Source organism: Chiloscyllium punctatum, chromosome 22 (assembly GCF_047496795.1).
Source record: "Chiloscyllium punctatum isolate Juve2018m chromosome 22, sChiPun1.3, whole genome shotgun sequence".
Lineage (NCBI taxonomy): Eukaryota > Metazoa > Chordata > Chondrichthyes > Orectolobiformes > Hemiscylliidae > Chiloscyllium > Chiloscyllium punctatum.
In genome coordinates, this window is record NC_092760.1 from 9,515,920 (window position 1) to 9,536,929 (window position 21,010).

A 21,010-nucleotide genomic window follows, 5' to 3' on the forward strand; every position below is an offset into this window, starting at 1 on the left:
CTAATTAGTAATTAGTAGAGTCAGCTTGCGACAGGAATACATTGTGATAGATGGGGTAGCTAAATATCTAATCATGGCAGGTTAGTCTGCGATGGAAATTCATTATAGCACAGGTGGCAGTAGAATACTTAATAGTGACAGCAGGTAAATATTAAGTAGAATTAGGAAAAACCACAGTGGCAGAAGTAGAACGAAAAGGGCAAATTACAAAATTGGTTTATTGTATATCTGGAGTGAGGTAATTCTGACTAACACAGTTGGGCATTCTGATAAGCTAAAAATCATGATTAAAGAAAAAGTATAAAGTGATGGAGTTTAATTCAGATAAAAGCAAGGAGATGCATTTTCGGAAAGCAAATCTTCGCAGGACTTAAACACTTAATGGTAAGGTCCTAGGGAGTGTTGCTGAACAAGGAGACCTTGGAGTGCAGGTTCTTAGCTCCTTGAAGGTGGAGTGGCGGGTAGTTAGGATAGTGAAGAAGGTGTTTGGTAAGCTTTCCTTTTTTAGTCAGAGTATTGAGTACAGGAGTTGGGAGGTCATGTTGCGGCTATACAGGACATTGGTTAGGCCACTGTTGGAATATTGCGTGCAAGTCTGGTCTCCTTCTGATCGGAAAGATGTTGTGAAACTTGAAAGGGTTCAGAAAAGATTTAAAAGCATCTTGCCAGGGTTGGATTTGAGCTATAGAGAGAGTCTGAACAGGCTGGGGCTGCTTTCCCTGGAGCGTCGAAGGCTGAGGGGTGACCTTATAGAGGTTTACAAAGTTATGAGGAGCAAGGATAGGATAAATAGACAAAGTCTTTTCCCTGGGGTCGGGGAGCCCAGAACTAGGGCGCATAGATTTAGGGTGATACGGGAAAGATATCAAAGAGATCTAAGGACAACTTTTTCACACAGAGGGTGGTACATGTATGGAATGAGCTGCCAGATGATGTGGTGGAGGCTGGAACAATTTCAACATTTAGGAGGCATGTGGATTGGTATATGAATAGGAAGGGTTTAGGGAGAATATGGGCCGGGTGTTGGCAGGTGGGACTAGATTTGTTTGGGATATCTGGTCGGCATGGACAAGTTGGACAGAAGGGTCTGTTTCCATGCTGTACATCTCAATGACTGTATGACTGTATGCCATGCACCCTGAGTTTCCGGTGCATTCAAGAATTTGCTTTCTGAATTTCACGGTTTTTGTTTGCAAAAAAATCTACTCCTTGAAAAACTCTCCGCATCTCCTTGTGATTGTTGACGTTTTCTCCACTACAACCAGAAGTTTGGGTGCAGTAAAATTGTGGCGAGTGCAGCTATCAGTGGCGCAATGAAAATTGTGTTAGGTTTCTTCAAGTTTGTTAACTTTGCTACTCAATGTTTGTAAGTTTGAACCGCACCAGAATTGGAGTTTAGTTCAATTTTCAGTTGAATCATTGAGAGTTGTACTGATTCATTGTCAAATCCTGTCCTCTGGAGTTCTCGTCCCTGCGACTGGCGAGAGGAAATTCCTTACGTTCTTGGTTGTGAGTTTTTATGGAATCATATAGTTTGAAACATGATCAGACCAGAAGCAGATGCTCATCCGCAAAACCTGGAAATGTCGTGCAGAAACCCACTGTGTCTAAACACACTTCTCTCCCAAAGTTGCACAGAAATTTTCGAATGCTTAAATGTCTTTATCCAGTTGTGTGACAGGTTGTTGTGGGTGAGCTGGGGAAAAACATTGACGCGTTTGGTCAGCCATGATGATATCAAACGGTGTGTAGGACAGGTGTTTGGAATAGCCTCCTCCTGTTCCTTTCTTTCTCTGCTGTTTCTGACAGAGGGTTTTCAACGATAACATGATGAGGGCAATATGAATCAACACCGGAATATCAAAGTCTTCCCCTTGACACCACTGCTCTCACAGACAGAATAGACAGCTTCTATTGCAGCTTTATTTCAGACAGTGAAGGATTCTCTCAGGCGCTCTGTCAGACTGCATGCTCCTTCACACAGGTTTCCAAATGTGCACATGGATCAAGCAAACGTGTTGATATTGGGATTCAGGGACAGATTTCCCCTCTGTTGGCTGCAGTTCTGGTCACATGAATTTCTGACATGCTGAGTCTTTCTGTGCATTCTTCCTAATTTACCATTTAAACTTTATCATTGAATTTAGTTTTGCATAACAATCTTACATCTTCAATATTCATGGAAAGTGTGCAACGTGTTCTTGGATGTTGGAATGGGGAAGATGATTGACGAATGCAATATGTTTCATGTTACCTATATGAACTTTCAGAAGGAAGTTGGTGAAGATTCATTGATTCGAATTCTGTGCTGATTCAAGCTGATCGAAGGAAAAGCCCTGCGACAGCGGTAAGGTAACATTGTCTGTAAACAACGCAGGAACCAAAAAAAAACCGTTTTTGAAAGTGGTCTATTGTTTCACACTTTTTGTTTCCCTTTTGTATCCTTTTCGTGAAAATGATGCTTCAATAATCATAGATTAATGTCAGTTTCACCTTGTCTGCATGAGCTTCAATTTCAGAACCAGACGGTTCAGGCAAATGAAGCAGGGTGAGTGACTGAGATGTCAGTGGGGCAGCACACCACCACCAAAGATCCCACAGTGTTGTGTTTCAGTGGTTAGTACTGCTTCATCAACAAGGTCCCAAGTTCGATTCCAGCCTCAGTCGACTGTCTGTGTAGAGATTGCACATTCTCCCCGTTTTTGCATGGGTTGCCTCCTGGTGTTCCAGTTTCCTCCCACAGTCCAACGATTGTGCAGGTCAGGTGAGTTAGCCATTCTCAATTGCCCATTGTCCATTTGTCAGAGGGGAAATGGTTCTGGTTGGGTTACTCTTCGGAGGGTTGGTGTGGACTTGTTGGTCCGAAGGGCCTGTTTCCACACTGTAGGCATTCTAATCATCACAGCAAAAGGAGAACAGTTATGTTAAACTTCCCAATGTACGTGTAGGTCACGTGACAGGTTCACTGTCTGCGGCTCCAGTCGCGCAATTGGTCAGTGCCTAGTACTTCAAGGTGCATAACATGTCAAGGTTATAAGTTCGATGCTTGTCTGAAGATTCTGTTGCTGACTTTGACCAGGGATTATTGAAGCATCAGACTGAAACGCAGTTGAAAACAATGTTGAGTAAATTAGCATTTATTTGAAAACTCCAGTTTCTGACGTAGGAAATGTTTTGTCTTTCGGAAACATGCCAATTATTTACTGAAAATCTGCAAATATACCCCAGGTGACTGTTCATCTGCAGATATTGAAGCAGAGGTGAAGTTTTAACTTGATGACCTTTCTCAAATCGCAGTGGATTACATCCTGGGAAAGTCTGTTTAACTCGTTTCATTTCATTCCATTTCCGGCAAGTGCAAAGCTCATTAAACAAATCGAAATTATTAGATTTGTCTCTTTGTGGAGTTTGAATGCTGTAAGTAAACCTCGTAAAAGATATAGACAACTAGGTTTGCTTTTAGGAGGAACAGAGTGTCAATCTGGAATAAGGTTGAGTCTGACGCAGGATTTTTCAAGTGGGGATCAAAGATTATTAAATGGACTCGCTCCCCTTTCGTTTGATTGTGATCAAATTTTCCAGACAACAGATGGCAATGATAATGATGTATTACGTCGACAGGCCAAATCATGCCCACTAGAGGCACCACAATATTAAAGATCAGGTGAGCGGAGGAGATGATGATCCTTGTGGATCATCTACAGCCCTACTTTTGTTGTGATGATTAGATTCCCTACAGTAAGGAAACAGGCGCTTCAGACCAACAAGTCCACACCGGCCCTCTGAAGTGTAACAGTGTAACACAAGAACAACCACTTCCCCTCTGACAAATTCACTCTGGGCAATTTAGAATGGCCAGCACACCTGACCTGCACAATCTTTGGACTGTGGGAGGAAACTGGAACACGCGGAGGAAACCCATGCAGACTCGGGGAGAATGTGCAAACTCCAGTGAGAGAATTAATCCCACGCTGTTGGTCTCACCTTTCTCATAAACTGGTTAGTCAGTGGACTGAACTAACTGACTTCCGTTCAATGAAGAGCTAAACCAAACAGCTCAGTGCATTTACATTATATAAAATTTCATGTAGAATGAGCTGCTGCACCTTCCAACTTCACCAGATCTTCTTATACTTAACATTTTCAATTGCAGGTGTTATGCAATTTCTTTCCTATGAATATTAACCAATTCGAGAGTATCTCCCTTTTGCACCCCCATCCAGGCAGGCCAGAATACCTGTCGCTGTTAAATTCACTACTTGTGTGCCTGCACGGGCTTTTCTAATATTCCGGAATCAGCTCCTAAAATGTTTTTATTTCTGAAAATTCATCTCCGAATTCAATAAGTCTCAGAATAAAAAAAATGCCTACCCCAAACGTCTTTATCGTGCCCCGTTGGGTTTTAAGTTCTAACCTCTAGATTCCACTCACCTAAACGAGGGAATTTCCCTCGTATTTACTCTTAACAACTTCACATCATCTGGATAACCACTCTTCGGGCACAAGAAAGTCTTTCCTCATTTCTCCCGCATTCTACTTTATCTATCTCACCATCCCTTTAAACCCCCTCTTTTCTTTTCTAGTGGCTTTATCTCCCAGTAAACCTCATTTCCATCGTTTCAATCGACATAGTATCAATTGCGTCATTCCTAACGTCTTCATATTCCAATAAATGCTGCACATGTCATTCATCATGCCTTTATATCCCAGTAAATTTCAACCTGAGAAAGGATGTTGGGTCCAATTCAATGTATGAAAACTCACCTCTTAGTTATGCAATCTTATTACCCATTCAGGAAAGGAGGAAGAAATTTCAATTACAGCTGAATCAATTGGCTGCAACAGCATCGGGTCAAATCTCATTCACATACATGACTGTTGTTCTTATAGGCATTTTTTCTCCACGTGTGCTGAAGTAATACAGTGAGGGATCAATTACTATTGCCAGACATACATAAGGGGGCGTATGAAATGCCAAATTTGCGAGATCAGTGCAGTTTCTATTGACATAGAGTATTCGCTGTTCGAATTTCAGACTCAGGAATGAGAGAGAGAGCGATTTTGAGCGAAATTTCAGCGACGAAGTTTACCCCATGACATAACACTAATTTGTGTGGTTACTTTGTTGTTTACCTCATTTGCGTGTTTTGCCTCATTGAGGATTTTGAAGTTGTCCTCTCTGTACAAAAGTTCAGTGCTTTTGCAGCATTATACAAAAGATGCAGTGCAATAACACCCAATGCTGATTCAATCTACTTGTGCAGATACTGACACCTGGAAACAGCACTGTGCCCTCTCGTCGAGTCTGGAAAATAATTTGCTACATTCCAGCTCTTATGGCTCTTTTCATTCCATCAGCTTCTGTTCTTCATGGAATCAGATTCAGCAGATCTTGTTCCTGAGTCATTTCTTTGTATGTGTTCAAATCATGTGAGCAGAATATCACAGACAATAAACTCGAAGTCAGACCATACTCAGGGAACCGTACTCTGCTTTTGATCATTTCGTGAACACCAGGAAGAAATATCAATGCTCTTCAAAATTTACTAACATGTTTTTCAGAAGCAAGATAAACAGTTCCAGGTTTCCTGTTGTGTTGTCACACGGACCAAGATTGTAAATGCTGGAACCAGTTGAGAATATCCGCTCTCCCACATCCATTTTCTCTCCTGGACGTGTTAAGATGATGGTCTGAATCGGATTTTTCTAAAAAGAAGAATCGTTTATTCATTAAGTTCTGGTTTATGGGCCCAGAACCAATCTGCACTGGAATGAGTATAGCCCTACCATGATGTATTTGAACTTCAGTTACCTTTAGAAACAGCTGAGCCTCACTCAAGCCAAGGAGATTTGGAGAAATCATATTTAAAAAGCAAAGAGTTCATCGCATAACTGTGAAATCTTTCGGTCACCCTCAATAGGAAAATTTGGTGTAATCCTTGTCCTCATTCTCCACGAAGGGCAGGTGAAGATGTTAGAATGGGCACGAACGCTGCTTACTGGATATCAAGATATTAGGACGCCCAGGGATGTGATTTGCTGAGACATAAAATCATCAGAAAGGATGGAAATGGTTTCATCAGCATGATATAGAATGAAGGAGTTCATTCCCGAGATGTGGAAATGCTGGACCGGGAGCACTCAATTTTAATAATAAACAAAAGAGATCTTCACATAATGTGAGGTTGTTTTCAGACACAAAGGCATTTCATGAACACGTACGGCTGAATAAGATTGATTATAAAAGGTTCTTGGATTTGAAAGGTGTAGCGTATTATTCAAGGTGAAGCATTGTAAATGGGGCTGATGTCCTCAAATAATTGCAGTCAGAATTTAAATCTAAATGAGTAACAATTGAATCGTCACTTAGAGGCGCAACACCTACTTAAATGATTTGGCCACATCCACATGATTTTATGTGTATTTCATTCTTTCTTATCTCCACCACCAAGTTGACTCTGGCTTCTTTGTATTTCTAACCCTCTGTCTTTCTCTGCAGAATTCCATTTCTGCTGAAAGATGCTCAGACTAAAAATGAATACAATATTCAGACGATCCTATGCGATCAATCTAATGCTTTTTTACTTCTATTACAATGACCTTTGCGAGTTTGCAATAAACCGCAAAACATGAAAGCAGCTCAACATCGACTTTCCCGGAATTTAAAGCAGTGCACATGGATACGACATCCAACTGCTGAAAAATCACCTTCGGCTCTCTCTCCACACACGTCTCTTCACGTTTTAAATATTTGCAGTTTGTTTGTTGATCAAGTAGTCATTAACCAGAAAAGATCGTTTCTCAATCCACAAAACTGGCACGTTCCCATAAACTTGATTTTGCTCAACATCACCTTCCATCCATACCCCTCAACACAACGACAAATTGACGCTTCTCCATGTGCGGCTCAAACCTAAAACTTCTGCAGAGCACAGCCCACTATACTGGCACAGAGATACCATGTAGCACTGGAGCGACACATTAATGCTTACCTCCACATTCCTGGTTATACATTAATGGTTGGGAAACCGAGTTTCTCTTATCTCCATGACTGGTAACTGCGATTATACGATCATCTTCACCAGTGGTTTTGACCCCGTGTGAGGAAAGTGGTGACCTACTCATTGCAAATATGGGTAGATTGTTGAAATGTACATTGTCAACATTTCCCTTCACTAACCCATGAGCCTTTTGTTTTGTTTTTCATCTGTAGAAATCTTAAAACCTTCATCTTGAACAGACTCAATGACAGATCTCCATTATGTCTCTGGCATCAAATTCCAAAGTGTAAACCCCCTCTGAATTTTTCCACCGCTGTCCGCTGATTGGGAAGTGTTTCTGTTGTGGGAAATGCACATCCCCTTGTGTCAACTGCTGCTTATAGCATGCGCTCTGACACTGCACTCGTTTTTCTTCTAACACTTTCTCACTGTGTTGCTGTGATCATACAATGACTTGGTGTCGCATGGCCCAGGAAAATGATACAGATCAAGGTTTTTGCATTGTTGAATTCAATTGTCAGTTTAACCTTTTTTAGGATTTTGAAATTGTCTGTTTTGTACACAAGTGCATGTCAAAAATATGTGAGTGGAAGGAAGGTGTTCCGAATAATGACATTGAGCACTATGCACTCTCCTCCAGTCTGGAAAACAATTCCTCTCAGACAAATTTACACCTCCTGCTGCCACGGGATCTTCATTCCGTTGACATAAAATCTTCGCAGAATTCAACCGACCTTGTTACATAGTCATTTCCTAATTTTTGTTCAGATCACTGTGAGCAGAGTGTCACGGTGGGCGTGCGTTTGCTCCACAACCCAGATGTCAATCTTGGAACCGTACTGTGCTATTTATAATTTCACCAACACTGGGGAGAAATATCTGTTGCTCTGCATAATTTATGCAATTAACTTATTCATAAGGTCATAGTATAGGCAGATGTGCCGAGGTGGCGGTGAGGTTAAGGCAATGGATTGATTTGTGCTTTGCACACTTAGATTCGCATCCCACTCTCGTCACTATTATCAACGTTTTTCAATGTTGCTGTTTTTGTATGATCACAGCTGTCATATTGTAAATGGAACTCCAATGGTCAGTTTATATGCATTGACACTATTATAAATTCTCAAAGAATAATTTGAGCCTGTTGCCTAAACTGCATTGAAATGTAGATTGAATTGGGATAATGAAAAGGAACGCGATTTTCTTTTCCAAGTCAAGCTGCTGTGAAATTTTATTGTATGAAAGAGATCCAGGAAAACCAAATAACGAGAGATGCGAAGTGCATGTTTATTCAGTGGGATTCTTCATGAGTGTTTGGTCAGAAGAAATCTGGATCAGGTTGGGTAGACGAGATTCATCTTGGTGAGAAGAGCACAGAGAGACAGCACAAAATACTGGAGATATTTCAAAAGGGGCGGGGGTGGGTTTAGGGGCACCGAGAACTGGCTGTGAATGCACAGTCGTGAATTGACGATGTGGGTGCCGTTCATGGGCACGGAGAGACTTTCACATTGGTCTTGCCCTCTCCCCCTGCTGTCCCCATTGATGAATGCCGGACAAAAGACACAGATAAACACAAGATGTTGGAAGCAAGCTCCCACTCATTATGCACACACTGGATGCATCACATTGAAATATGAACAACTGGAGAAGTCAGCATGTTAACTGTAGGGACTGCACCTAAACTGTGAATCAATAACCACAGATTCATGCAGCATAAACATGACAAATAATTTAAAGTGTCTTTATATGCATGTCATTAACAGACGTTTCGTTCTAATACCCGTGTGGCTGAAAGAAGAAGATACCACATTTCAAGATGGATGACAACGGTACCAGTTTTGTTTCAGTATGAAGATCTATTTGATAATTTTACACAGTGAACAGGTTCAAATTAAATAATACAAACCACATTCTATCACCTGAACTAAACCTGAGATTTCATTACAAACATTGTCCTTCATAAGTAGCAGTTACTCAACATGAAAAGTAGGATGTATTTTTTTATTGAGCATACATCAATTAGCACCATTATCTTACTTCGGGTTGCCTGCAATATGCACATGCCAAATAAGGTTTAAGAAAGAATGTCTTTTGGAAATAATGATTCGGTGGTGACTAAAAATAAGACTGGGTTCTCATGATGTAGATATTACAACAATGGCTCCAGTGGTAGAAATGGTAAGTGGGCAGTATTTCTATACTGGTATAGAGATATGTGAGCTGCCAGGGGTCGGAGCTCCCACTTCATCTGGAGCAGCGTCAGTTGACATGGACCAGGGAGCATTGTGATAGCAGTCTGAGAGTTCCAACCACACCTGGAGCAGTTTTTAATGACTTGGAGCAGCAGGGAGCATTGTGACATCAGATGGAAAGCCACCCTCACCTGGAGAAGCCTCTATTGTCTTGAAGGAACAGGGAGCATTGGGACATCAGACTGCGAGATCTAACCTCATTTGGAGCAGCATCAGTTGACATGGAGCAGGGAGCTGTGCGAGATCCGTTTGGGAGTTCCACTCTCATCTGGAGCAGCTTTTAATGACATGGAGCAGCAGGGAGCATTGGGACATAAGTGTGGTAGATCCAAACCTCTACTGGATTGCTGCTATTGACATGGACGATGGAGCATTCGGTCATCAGACTGTGAACTCCAACCTCACTAGAGGCAGCTATTAATGACATGTAGCAGCAGGGAGCATTGGGACATCAAATTGGTAGATCCACCCTCAACCGGACCGCTTCTATTGGCAGGGAGCAGTGGGATATCAGATTGGGAGCTCCAACGACACTTGGAGCAGTTTCTATTGACATGGAGCAGCATGGTGCATTGGAACGTCAGTTTGAGAGCTCCAACCTCACCTGGAGCAGATTGAATTTACGTGGAAGAGAAGGGAGTATTGGGACATTAGGCTGAGGGAAATGATATTCAATATTTTAATCTGAAGTAAAATAGGTTTCAAATAAGTTGTTAATTGATTTATGAAGAATCTGTCCCGGGAAAATGCTTAATTCATTAGATATTAAAGAGAAGTTCTGCAAATATTCAACTCAGAAAAACGCATTGATACAGAGAGAAATGGGAGTGATGTTTCAGGTCTTTGACTTTTCTTTTCTGGCCGACTCTGCACTGGATTACCTCACTGGAAGCACTTTTTCACTCATTTCATGTTATTCAGTTTCCTGCAAATACGGACAGGTAACTAACGTAATCTAAAGCTGAAAATTAATGGGAATATGCGATGTTGTGATTCGGCTGGAGTTTACCTCTAATTATGGTGTATACACAGCAATGTAAGTTGTAATTTCCTCGATCAGCAGTGACCTCATTGATTGGCTGATCAGATTGTGAATGGTAGGTTTTTGGAGACAATTTGAAATGAATCAATGATGGTGATTATCTTTGTTGCTTGTTCACCTTGTGACTGTTAGTGTTATTGCTCATGTCGTTGTTTGCACCATCGCACTGCAACGTGTAAAACCTCAGCTGTGCATCTGGCCAGTGGTAAAACCATTCGTATAGCTGGCGGCGGATCAGACAGTTATAGGTTCGAATTTTACTTGGTACAAGCACATTGTGGAGATTCATCACACATCCAAACTAATTTTTTGTTCCACTGAGGTGGATAATATTTAAAATTTTCATTTCCACGAAGTAAAATTCTTTCACTGTCTTCGATCAGTTAAACATTATCACGAACAATCAGAAATAAAAGTCACACAGCATCAGGTTGTATCGAACAGGCGTATTTGGAAGCACCAATGTTCCATGCACTGGTTCTTCATCACGTGGTTGTCAACTGTTGGTCTCTAATCTGGCTTTATGTGATTTTTAAATTTGTCCATCCCAGTCCAAAACCAACACATCCAAGTCATGGGTACCATCGACATTACGAACGATCTGTTAATGTCAGGATGATCTTCCAAAAGATCTCACATATTGACACACACATCAAGTTTCTGCGGAAAGACCCACCTAATGAAGGAGCGGCTCTCTGAAATCTAGTGCTGCCAAATAACCGGCTGGAATATGCCCTGATGATGTGAAATTTTTAACTTTGTCTACCCAACTCAAACACTGGCACTTCTTGCATATCATAGAGTACATCAGTCATGTCCCAGCGCTGTCAGAGAATGCAATCCTGGAATAGCCCCACAGATTGCTCAGAGGTACGTTTCGTTTTCAGAAACCGCTGCAGCTCCTGTGTATAAAAAGTACAGAAAAGAAATAGCTGAGACTCAGTTTTGACAGTTTTTTGAAACTCTTTGGGAAGTGGAATCAGAGGAGAATGAAGGATGAACTGTCCGACTGTCTAGAGAGAGGGAAGGCACTTTTCCCTTCTTTCAAGGGCTGGGGTATTGACTGATCTGAGGCAATAAACAGATTTCTGGTAGAGCTGCTCTCTCTGCGTCAGGAACAAGAAGTCCTGATTTCCTGAACGGTAATGAAACTAGGCCGCTTAGTTAAAGCACCGAATACTAACCACTAGACCACCAGGGATGAGGGCAAAAGCAGTTGCACTGTTTCTTCATAACACAGTTTTTGGAATTATGTCACTGCAGATATGTTTCCCCTCGAAAATGATTGAATTATCGTGTGTTTAAAGCACAGAAATGGATCCTATCATCTCACTTCCAAACACGTGGTCTGTAGCCTTGTAACTCTGACGCTTCACGTGTTCATCTCAATGTTAATTTCTCTTGAATGTTATAATCTCGCAAGACACAAAGAATGGGATTGAAGTTTGAGATGGGAAAATGTGTTCACACCCAGTCAGGGAACTGAACCCCATTTTTACCCACGGACTGAAGCACGCAGGCACATTTCCCGCAGAGTGACACAGGTCTTCGGAGAAAACCAGCAGAAAGTAAGATTTCACCCACTTTTCTGATACTGTCCCATTTCAGACTTCAACATCAGTGTCTGGTTACAGTAAAGAAAGGAATAATTCAGCCCCCCGACCAAGTGTTCCTTGCCCATTCTTTCCCCATCTCTCTATAGTTTATACTACCTCACCTTGTTCTTGCTGCCAAACTGGATCAAAGCTCACGCCCGCTATTTCCTGTCCTGCCGAACGGTTCTCCTCAAGTTCTTGGTATTAAAAACAGGAATGATCTGTTTACTAGCACTTTTCTACTTTACAAGGCCAGTGATATCACCACTGAGCCAGCACATTTCCAGCTCAGTGAGAAGGTCTCATACATTAGAAACTGCAAAGAAACAGACATTGGATAGCCTCAGTATAGTAAACCAACCAGCAAGACCGGAATACAGCCGAGGTGGTCATGCACAGAAGGATGGGAGAATAGAATGACGAATCTCATGGTGTCCAGTGTGGTGTTAACTGAAATCTTCCCTTGGTAGTATAGTGATGCGAATTCAATGGTTTCACTGTCATGGCTTGTTAAAGGTTAACTTTTCCAGGAACGATCTCAGCCTGATTACACCTTAGGCCCCTCCTCAACAGCCTTCTGCTCCAAGAAATTCCACTGATCCAGAAGTGTCTGAGAGAATAAATGCTTCATCATATCTGTTTTATTTTGGAGACCCACATTCTAATACGAAGTTAAAAATCACACAACACCAGGTCATTGGAAGCATTAGCTTTTGGAGAGCTGCTCATTCTCCATTTGGAGATCCTTCAGGGAGAGAAGGTTGCAGTACTGGGGAAGGATCATGCAGTGAAGGGGATATTACAGTGTTGGGTAGAGATCAGGCAGGGTTGGGGGGATTGTAGTGTTGAGTAGGGATCAGGCAGGGAGTGGGAGATTGCAGTATTGTGTAATGATCAGTCAGGGAGGGGGAGATTGCAGTGTTGTGTAGGGATACGTACGGAAGGGGGAGATTGCAGTGTTGGGTAGGGATCAGTCCGGGTAGGGGGGTGAGTGCAGTGTTGTTTAGGGATCAGTCAGGGAGGGGGAGAATGCAGAGTTGGGTATGGATCAGTCAGCGAGATAGAGATTGCAGTCTTAGGTAGGGATCAGTCAGGGAGGCGGTGATTGCAGTGTTGGGTAGGGAGCAGAGAAGAAAGAGGTAGACTGCAGTTTTAGGTTGGGATCAGACAGAGCGGGAGAAATTGCAGTGTTGGGTATGGATCAGTCAGCGATGTGGAGATTACAGTGTTGTGTAGAGATCAGTCAGGGAGGGGGAGATTGCTGTTTTGGGTCGGGATCAGTAAGGGAGAGGTGATTGTAGAGTTGTGTAGGGATCAGTCATGGAGTGGGAGATTACAGTGTTGGGTAGTGATTAGTCAGGGACGGGGAGATGACAGTGTTGGGGAAGTATCAGTCAGGAAGGAGATGAATGCAGTGGTGGGTAGGGATCAGACAGGGAGGGGTGACTGCTATGTTGGGTAGGGACCAGTCAGGGACGGGGTGAGCACATTGTTGGTTAGGGATCAGTCTGGGAGTGGGAGATTGCAGTGTTGGGTATGGATCAGTCAGCGAGGTGAAGATTACGTTGTTGGGTAGGGATCGGTGAGGGAGGGGGAGATTGCAGTTTTGGGTAGGCATCAGTAAGGGAGGGGGTGAGTGCAGTGTTAGGTAGGCATCTGTCAGAGAGGGGTGAATGCTGTGCTGTGTAGTGATCAATAAGGGAGGGAGAGAATACAGTGTTGGGAAGGGATCAGTCAGGTGATTGCAGTGTTGGGGAGGGATAAGAATGAGTGGGGGAGATTGCAGTGTAGGGTATGGATCAGTCAGCGAGATGGACATTAAAGTGTTGTGTAGGGATCAGTAAGGGGGAGATTGCAGTTTTGGGTAGGGATCAGTAAGCGGGGGGTGATGATTGCAGTGTTGGGTCAGGATCAGTCCAGGTGGGGCAGATAACAGTGTTGGGTTGGGATCGGTCAGGAGGGGGAAATTGCAGTGTTGGGAAGGAATCAGCCAGAGAGGGGGAGATTGCAGTGTTGTGTTCGGATCAATCAGGGAAGGCGCGATTGCAGTTTTGGGTAGTGATCAGTCAGGGAGGAGTTGATTGGAGTGCTGTGTAGGGATCAGTCAGAAAGGGGGTGATTGCAGTATTGGGTATTGATCAGTCAGCGAGGGGGAGATTACAGTATTGAGGAGGGATCAGTCATGGTGGGGATGATTGCAGTGTTGGGTTGGGATCAGTCAGAGAGGGGGGCCTGCAGTGCTGGGAGGGATTAGTCTTGAGGGTAGATTGCAGTGTTGGGTCGGGATCAGTCAGGGAGGGGGAGATTGCAGTGTTGTGTAGGGTTCAGTCACGGAGAGGGTGATTGCAGAGTTGAGTAGGGGTCAGTCAGGGACTGGGTGAAAGCAATGTTGGGTAGGGATAGTGGGGGCTTGTTGTTGAGTCGTGTAGGGATCAGTCAGTTAGAGGGAGATCATAGGGATCTGTCACGGAGATTACAATGTTGGGTAGTGATAAGTCAGGGAGTGGGTGATTGCAGTTTTAGGGAGGGATCTGTCAGGGAGTGGGAGGTTACAGTGTTGGGTAGGGATCAGTCAGGGAGGGGAAGATTGCAGTTTTGGCTAGGGATCAGCCACGGAGCCTTGGGTAGGCATCAGTCAGGGAGTGGAAGATTGCAGGGTTGGGTCGGGATAATTCAGGGTGTGGCAGATTGCAGTGTTAGGTAGGGATCAGTCCCGGAGTGGGTGATTGCAGTGTTGACTAGGGATCAGACAGGAGGGTGTGACTTCAGTGTTGGGAAGGGATCAGTCGGGGAGGGGGTGATTGCAGTGTTGGGTAGGGGTAAGAAAGAGAGGGGGAGATTGCAGTGTCGGGTATGGATCATTCAGCGAGATGGAGGTTACAGTGTTGTGTAGGGATCGGTCAGGGAGGGGGAGATTGCAGTTCTGGGTAGGGATCAGTCAGGGAGGAGGTGATCGCAGTGTTGGGTAGAGATCAGTCAGAGACGGAGTGATTGCAGTGTTGGGTAGGGAGCAGTGAAGGAAGGGGGTGACTGCAGTTTTGGGTTGGGATTAGACAGAGCGGGGAAATTGCAGTGTCGGGTATGGATCAGTCAGCGAGGTGGAGATTACAGTGTTGGGTAGGGATCGGTCAGGGATGGGGAGATTGAAGTTTTGGGTAGGGATCAGTCAGGGAGGAGGTGATTGCAGTTTTGGGTAGGGATCAGTCAGGGAGGGGGAGGTTGCAGTGTTGGGTAGGGATCACTCAGAGAGGGGATGAGTGCAGTGTTGAGTAGGGATCAGTCAGGGAGGGGTGATACAGTGTTGTGTCGGGATCAGTCAGGGAGGGGGAGATTAGAGTGTTGTGTGGGGATCTGTCAGAGAGGGGGTGAATGCAGTGTTGGGTAAGGATCAGTCAAGAAATGGGGGACTGCTCTTTTGGGTAGGGATTAGACAGACTGTGGGAAATTGCAGTGTTGGGCAGGGATCAGTCAATGAGGGGGAGATTAGAGTGTTCTGTAGGATCAGTTAGGGAGGGGGAAATTGCAGTGTTGGTAAGGATCAGCCAGGTAGGGGCTGAGTGCAGTGTTGGTTAGGGATCACTCAGGGAGTGGAAGAATGCTGTGTTGTGTGGGAAACAGTCAGGGAGGGGATGGGGTGTTGCCGTATTGGGTAGGGATCAGTCAGGAAGGGGGAGAATGCTGTGTTGGGTGGGGATCAGTCAGAAATGGGCTGTGTGCAGTGTTGGGTAGGGATCAGTCAGGATGGGGGTGATTGCAGTGTTGAGTAGGGATCAGTCAGGGAGAGGGAGAATACTGTATTGAGTAGGGATCGGTGAGGGAGGGGATGAGTGCCATGTTGGATGGGAATAGTGAGGGATGGGGTGATTTAGTGTTGTGTAGGATTCAGTTAGGGAGAGGGAGATTACAGTGTTGTGTAGGGATAGATATGGAGCGGGAGATTACAGTGTTGGGTGGAGAGCAGTCAGGAAGGGGGAGATTGCAGTGTTAGGTAGGGATCAGTCAGGGGGGTGGAGATTGCAGTGTTTGGTGGGCAGCAGTCAGGGAGGTGGAGATTACAGTGTTTGGTAGGGATTGGTCGGGGTGAGGATAATTGCAGTGTTGTGTCGGGATCAGTCAGGGAGGGAGGGATTGCAGTGTTGGGTAGGGATCATTCAAGAATGGGGAGATTGCAGTGTTCAGTAGCAAATAGTCATTGAGGGGGTGATAGCATTGTTGGAACGGGATCAGTCAGGGAGTGGGAGATTGCAGTGCTTTGTCGGGATCAGTCAGGGAGGGGGAGATTACTATGTTGTGTATGGATCAGTCACGGACGGTGCGATTACAGTGTTGGGTAGAGATCAGTCAGGGAGGGGGAGACAGCAGTGTTGGGTAGGGATCAGTCAGAGATTGAGTGATTGCAGCGGTTGGTAATAATCTGTCACGGAGGGGGAGATTACAGTGTTGGGTCGGTATCAGTCAGGGAGGGAGTGATTGCAGCTTTCGTGAGGGATCAGTGCGGGAAGGGGAGATTGCAGTGTTGGGTTGGGATCAGACACGGGGGATGACTGCAGTGTTAGGTAGAGATCTTTCAGGGAGTAGGAGACTATAGTGTTGGGTAGGGATCAGTCAGGGTGAGGGAGAATGCTGTATTGGGTAGGGATCAGTCAGGGAGGCGTTGAGTGCCATTTTGGATGGGGATAGTAAGGGAGGCGGTGATTTAGTGTTGTGTAGGGATCAGTCAGGGAGCCGGAGATTACAGTGTTTGGTAGAGATCAGTCAGGGAGAGGGAGATTGCAGTGTTGGGTAGGGATCAGTCAGGGAGGGGGAGAAAATAGTGTAGGGTAGGGATCAGTCAGGGTGGGGTGATTGTAGTGTTGGGGAGGGATTAGACAGGTAAGGGGTGCCTGCCGTGTTGGGGAGGGATCAGTCATTAATGGGGAGATTGCAGTGTTGTGTAGGAATCAGTGCGAGACGGGGAGATTGAAATGTCGTGTCGGGATCAGTCAGGGAGGGGGAGATTACAGTGTTGTGTAGGGATGAGTCAGGGTGTGGGAGATTGCAGTGTTGGGTAGCGATCAGTCAGTGAAGGGGAGATTGCAGTATTGGCTATGGATCAGTCAGCGAGGTGGAGATATCACTGTTGTATAGGGACGAGTCAGGGAGTGGGAGATTGCAGTGTTGTGTCAGGATCAGTCAGGGAGGGGGAGATTACATTGTTGGGTAGGGATCAGTCTGGACGAGGGGATTGCAGTGTTGGGTAGGGATCAGTCTGGACGGGGGGATTGCAGTGTTGGTTAGGGATCAGTCAGGGATGGGGAGACAGCAGTGTTGGGTAGGGACAAGTCAGGTGTGGGCTGTGTGCAGTGTTGTGTAGGGATCAGTCAGAGAGGGGGTGATTGCAGCGTTGGGTATGGATTTGTCACGGAGGGGGATATTACAGTATTGTGTCGGCATCAGTCAGGGAGTGGGAGTTTGCAGTTTTAGTGAGGGATCAGTCAGGGAGGGTGAGATCACAGTGTTGGGTAGGATCAGTCAGCGAGTCGGTGATTGCAGTTCTAGTTAAGGATCTGTCAGGGAGGGGGAGAGAACAGTGTTGGGTAGGGATCAGTCGGGGAGGGGGAGATTGCAGTGTTGGGTAGGGATCAGACACGGGGGTTGACTGCATTGTTGGGTCGGGATCAGTCAGGGAGTGGGAGATTGCAGGGTTGGGGAGACATCATTCAGGGAGATGAAGAATGCTGTATTGAGTAGGGATCGGTTAGGGAGGGGGTGAGAGCAATATTGGATGGGGATAGTGAGGGACGGTGTGACATAGTATTGTGTAGGGATCAGGCAGGGAGTGGGAGATTACAGTGTTGGGTAGAGATCAGTCAGGAAGGGGAGATTGCAGTGTTGGGTAAGGATCAGTCAGGGTGGAGATGTTTGCAGTTTTGGTTAGGGATCAGACAGGGAAGGGGTGCCTGCTGTGTTGGGTAGGCATCAGTCAGTGATGGGGAGATTGCAGTGTTGGGTAAGGATCCGTCATGGAGGAAGTGATTGCAGTGTTGTGTAGGGATCATTCAGGGAGGGGGTGATTGGAGTGTTCAGTAGCAATTAGTCAGTGATGGATGATAGCAGTGTTGGACAGGCATCAGTCGGGGAGTGGGTGATTGCAATGTTGCGTGGGGATCAGTCAGGGAGTGGGTCATTGCAGTGCTGTGTCATGATCAGTCAGGGAGGGGAGAATTACAATATTGTATAGGGATCAGTCACGGACGGGGAGATTAAAGGATTGGGTAGAGTTCAGTCGGTGAGGGGGAGAATGCTTTGTTGGGTAGGGGTCAATCAGGGAGGGGAGAAAGCATTTTTTGGTCGGGACAAGTCAGATATGGGCTGTGTGCAGTGTTGGGTAAGGATCAGTCACGGAGGGGGAGATTACAGTGTTGGGTCGGTATCAGTCACGGAGTGAGTGATTGCAGTTTTCCTGAGGGATCAGTGCGGGAGGGGGAGATTGCAGTGTTGGGTACGGATCAGACACGGGGGGTGACTGCAGTGTTGGGTAGCGATCAGTCAAGGTGGGGAAGATTGCAGGGTTGGGTAGAGAGCATTCAGGGAGTGGGAGACTATAGTGTTGGGTAGGGATCAGTCAGGGCGAGGAAGAATGCTGTATTGTGTAGGGATCAGTCAGGGAAGGGGTGAGTGCCATGTTGGATGGGAATAATAAAGAGGGGGTGATTTAGTGTTGTGTAGGGATCAGTCAGGGAGAGGGAGATTACAGTGTTATGTAGGGATCAGACATGGAGCGGGAGATTACAGTGTTGGGTAGGGAAAAGTCAGGGCGGGGGAGATTGCAGTGTTGGGTCGGGTTCAGTCAGTGAGGGGGAGATTGCAGTGTTGGTTAGGGATCATTCAGGGAGAGGGAGATTGCAGTGTTGGGTAGCGATTAGTCAGTGAGGGGGTAATAGCAGCATTGGGTAGGGATCATTCAGGAAGGGGGCGATTGCCGTGTTGTGTAGGGATCAGTCACGGTGTGGATGATTGCAATGTTGGATAGGGATTACTCAGGGAGGGGATGATAGCAGTGTTGGGTAGGGATCAGTAGGGGGGGAGATTGCAGTTTTGGGTAGGAATCAGTCAGGGAGACGGTGAGTACATGTTGGGTAGAGATCTGTCAGGGAGGGGAATATTGCAGTGTTGTGTAAGGATCAGGCATGGAAGGGGATATTACAATGTTGAGTAGGGATCAGACAGGGAGGAGGTGATTTTAGTTTTGGGTAGGGATCAGTCAGGGAGGGAGAGATTGCCGTGTTGTGTAGTGATCAGTCCGGTAGAGTGTTGAGTGCAGTGATGCGTATGGATCAGTCAGTGAGGTGGAGATTACAGTGTTGGGTAGGGATTACTCAGGGAGGGGTGATTGCAGTGTTGGGTAGGGATTAGTCAGGGGGTGGGTGATTGCAGTGTCATGTGGGGATCAGTCAGGGAAAGGGAGATTGAAGTGTTCGGGAGGGATCAGTCAGGGAGGGAATGAGTGCAGTGTTGGTTCGGGGTCAGACAGGGAGGGGGTGACAGCAGTGTTGTGCAGGGATCAGTCAGGGAGGGCGCTATTACCGTGTTGGCTCGGGATCAGTCCAAGAGGGGGTGTTTGCAGTGATGGGTAGGGATCTGTCACGGAGGGGGAGATTACAGAGTTGAGTAGGGACCAGTCATGGAGGGGGTGATTGCAGTTTTAGGGCGGGATCAGTCAGGGAAGTGTACATTATAGTTTTTGTTGGGGAACAGTCTGGGAGGGGTTGATTGCAATGTTGGGTAGGGATTAGTCAGCGAGGTGGAGATTGCAGTGTTGGGTCTGGATCAGTCAGGGAGGGGGTGATTGCAGTTTGGGGTAGGGATCAGTCAGGTAGGGGAAGATGAGAGTGCTGGGTAGGGATCAGTCAGTTCGGGTGTGATTGCAGTGTTGGGCAGGGATCAGTCAGGGAAGGGGGTTATTAGAGTGTTGAGTAAGGGTCAGTCAGAGAGGGGGAGATTGCAATGTTGTTCAGGGATCTGTCAGTGAGGGGACATTGCAGTGTTGGGTAGGGATCAGACGCGGGTGTGACTGTAGTGTTGGGTAGGAATCAGTCAAGAAGTGGAAGATTAAAATGTTGGGTAAGGATCAGTCAGTGAGGGAGAGATTACAGTGTTGGGTCGTGTTCAGTCAGAGAGGGGGAGATTGCAGTGTTGTTCAGGGATCTGTTAGGGAGGGGGAGATTACAGTGTTGGGGTGGGATCAGACACGGGGGTGACTGCTGTGTTGGGTAGGAATCAGTCAAGGAATGAGATATTACAATGTTGGGTAAGGATCAGTCAGTGAGGGGGAGATTACAGTGTTGGGTAGGGATCAGTCAGGTCGGGAATGAGTGCAGTTTGGGCCGGAATCAGTCAGGGAGGGGGTTATTACAGTGTTGGGTAAGGATCAGGCAGAGAGGGGGTGATTGCAGTGTTGGGTAGATATCAGTCAGGGAGGGGGTGACTGCAGTGTTGGGTAGGGATCATTCAGGGAGGGGAGATTGCAGTGTTGGGTAAGGATCAATCAGGGAGAGGGAGAATGTTCTATTTGGTCGGAATTAGTCAGGGAGTGCGTCAGTGCAATGTTGCGTGGGAATAGTGAGGGTGGGTGGTGATTTAATGTTGCCTAGTGATCGGTCAGGGAGAGGGAGATTGCTGTGTTGGGTAGGGATCATTCAGGGAGGGGAGAATGCAGTGTTGGGTAAGGATCAGGTAGGGAAGAGGATATTACAGTGTTGGGTAGGGATCAGAAAGGGAGGGGGAAATTGTAGTCTTGGGTAGTGATCAGTCAGGGAGAGGGAGATTGCAGTGTTGTATAGGAATCAGTACGGGAGGGGGAGATTGCACTGTTGGGTAGGGATCAGTCAGTGAGGGGGAGATTGCAGTGGAGGGTAGGGATCAGTCAGTGAGGGGGAGATTGCAGTGTAGGGTAGGGATGAGGCAGGGAGTGGGAGATTGCAGTGTTGGGTAGGGATAAGTCAGGGAGGGATGGTTAGTGTTGTGTCGGGATCAACAGGGAGGGGGAGATTACAGAGTTGTGTAGGAGTCAGTCAGGTAGGAGGAGATTACAGTGTTGGGGAGTGAGCAGTCACGGAGGGAATGAGTGCAGTTTTG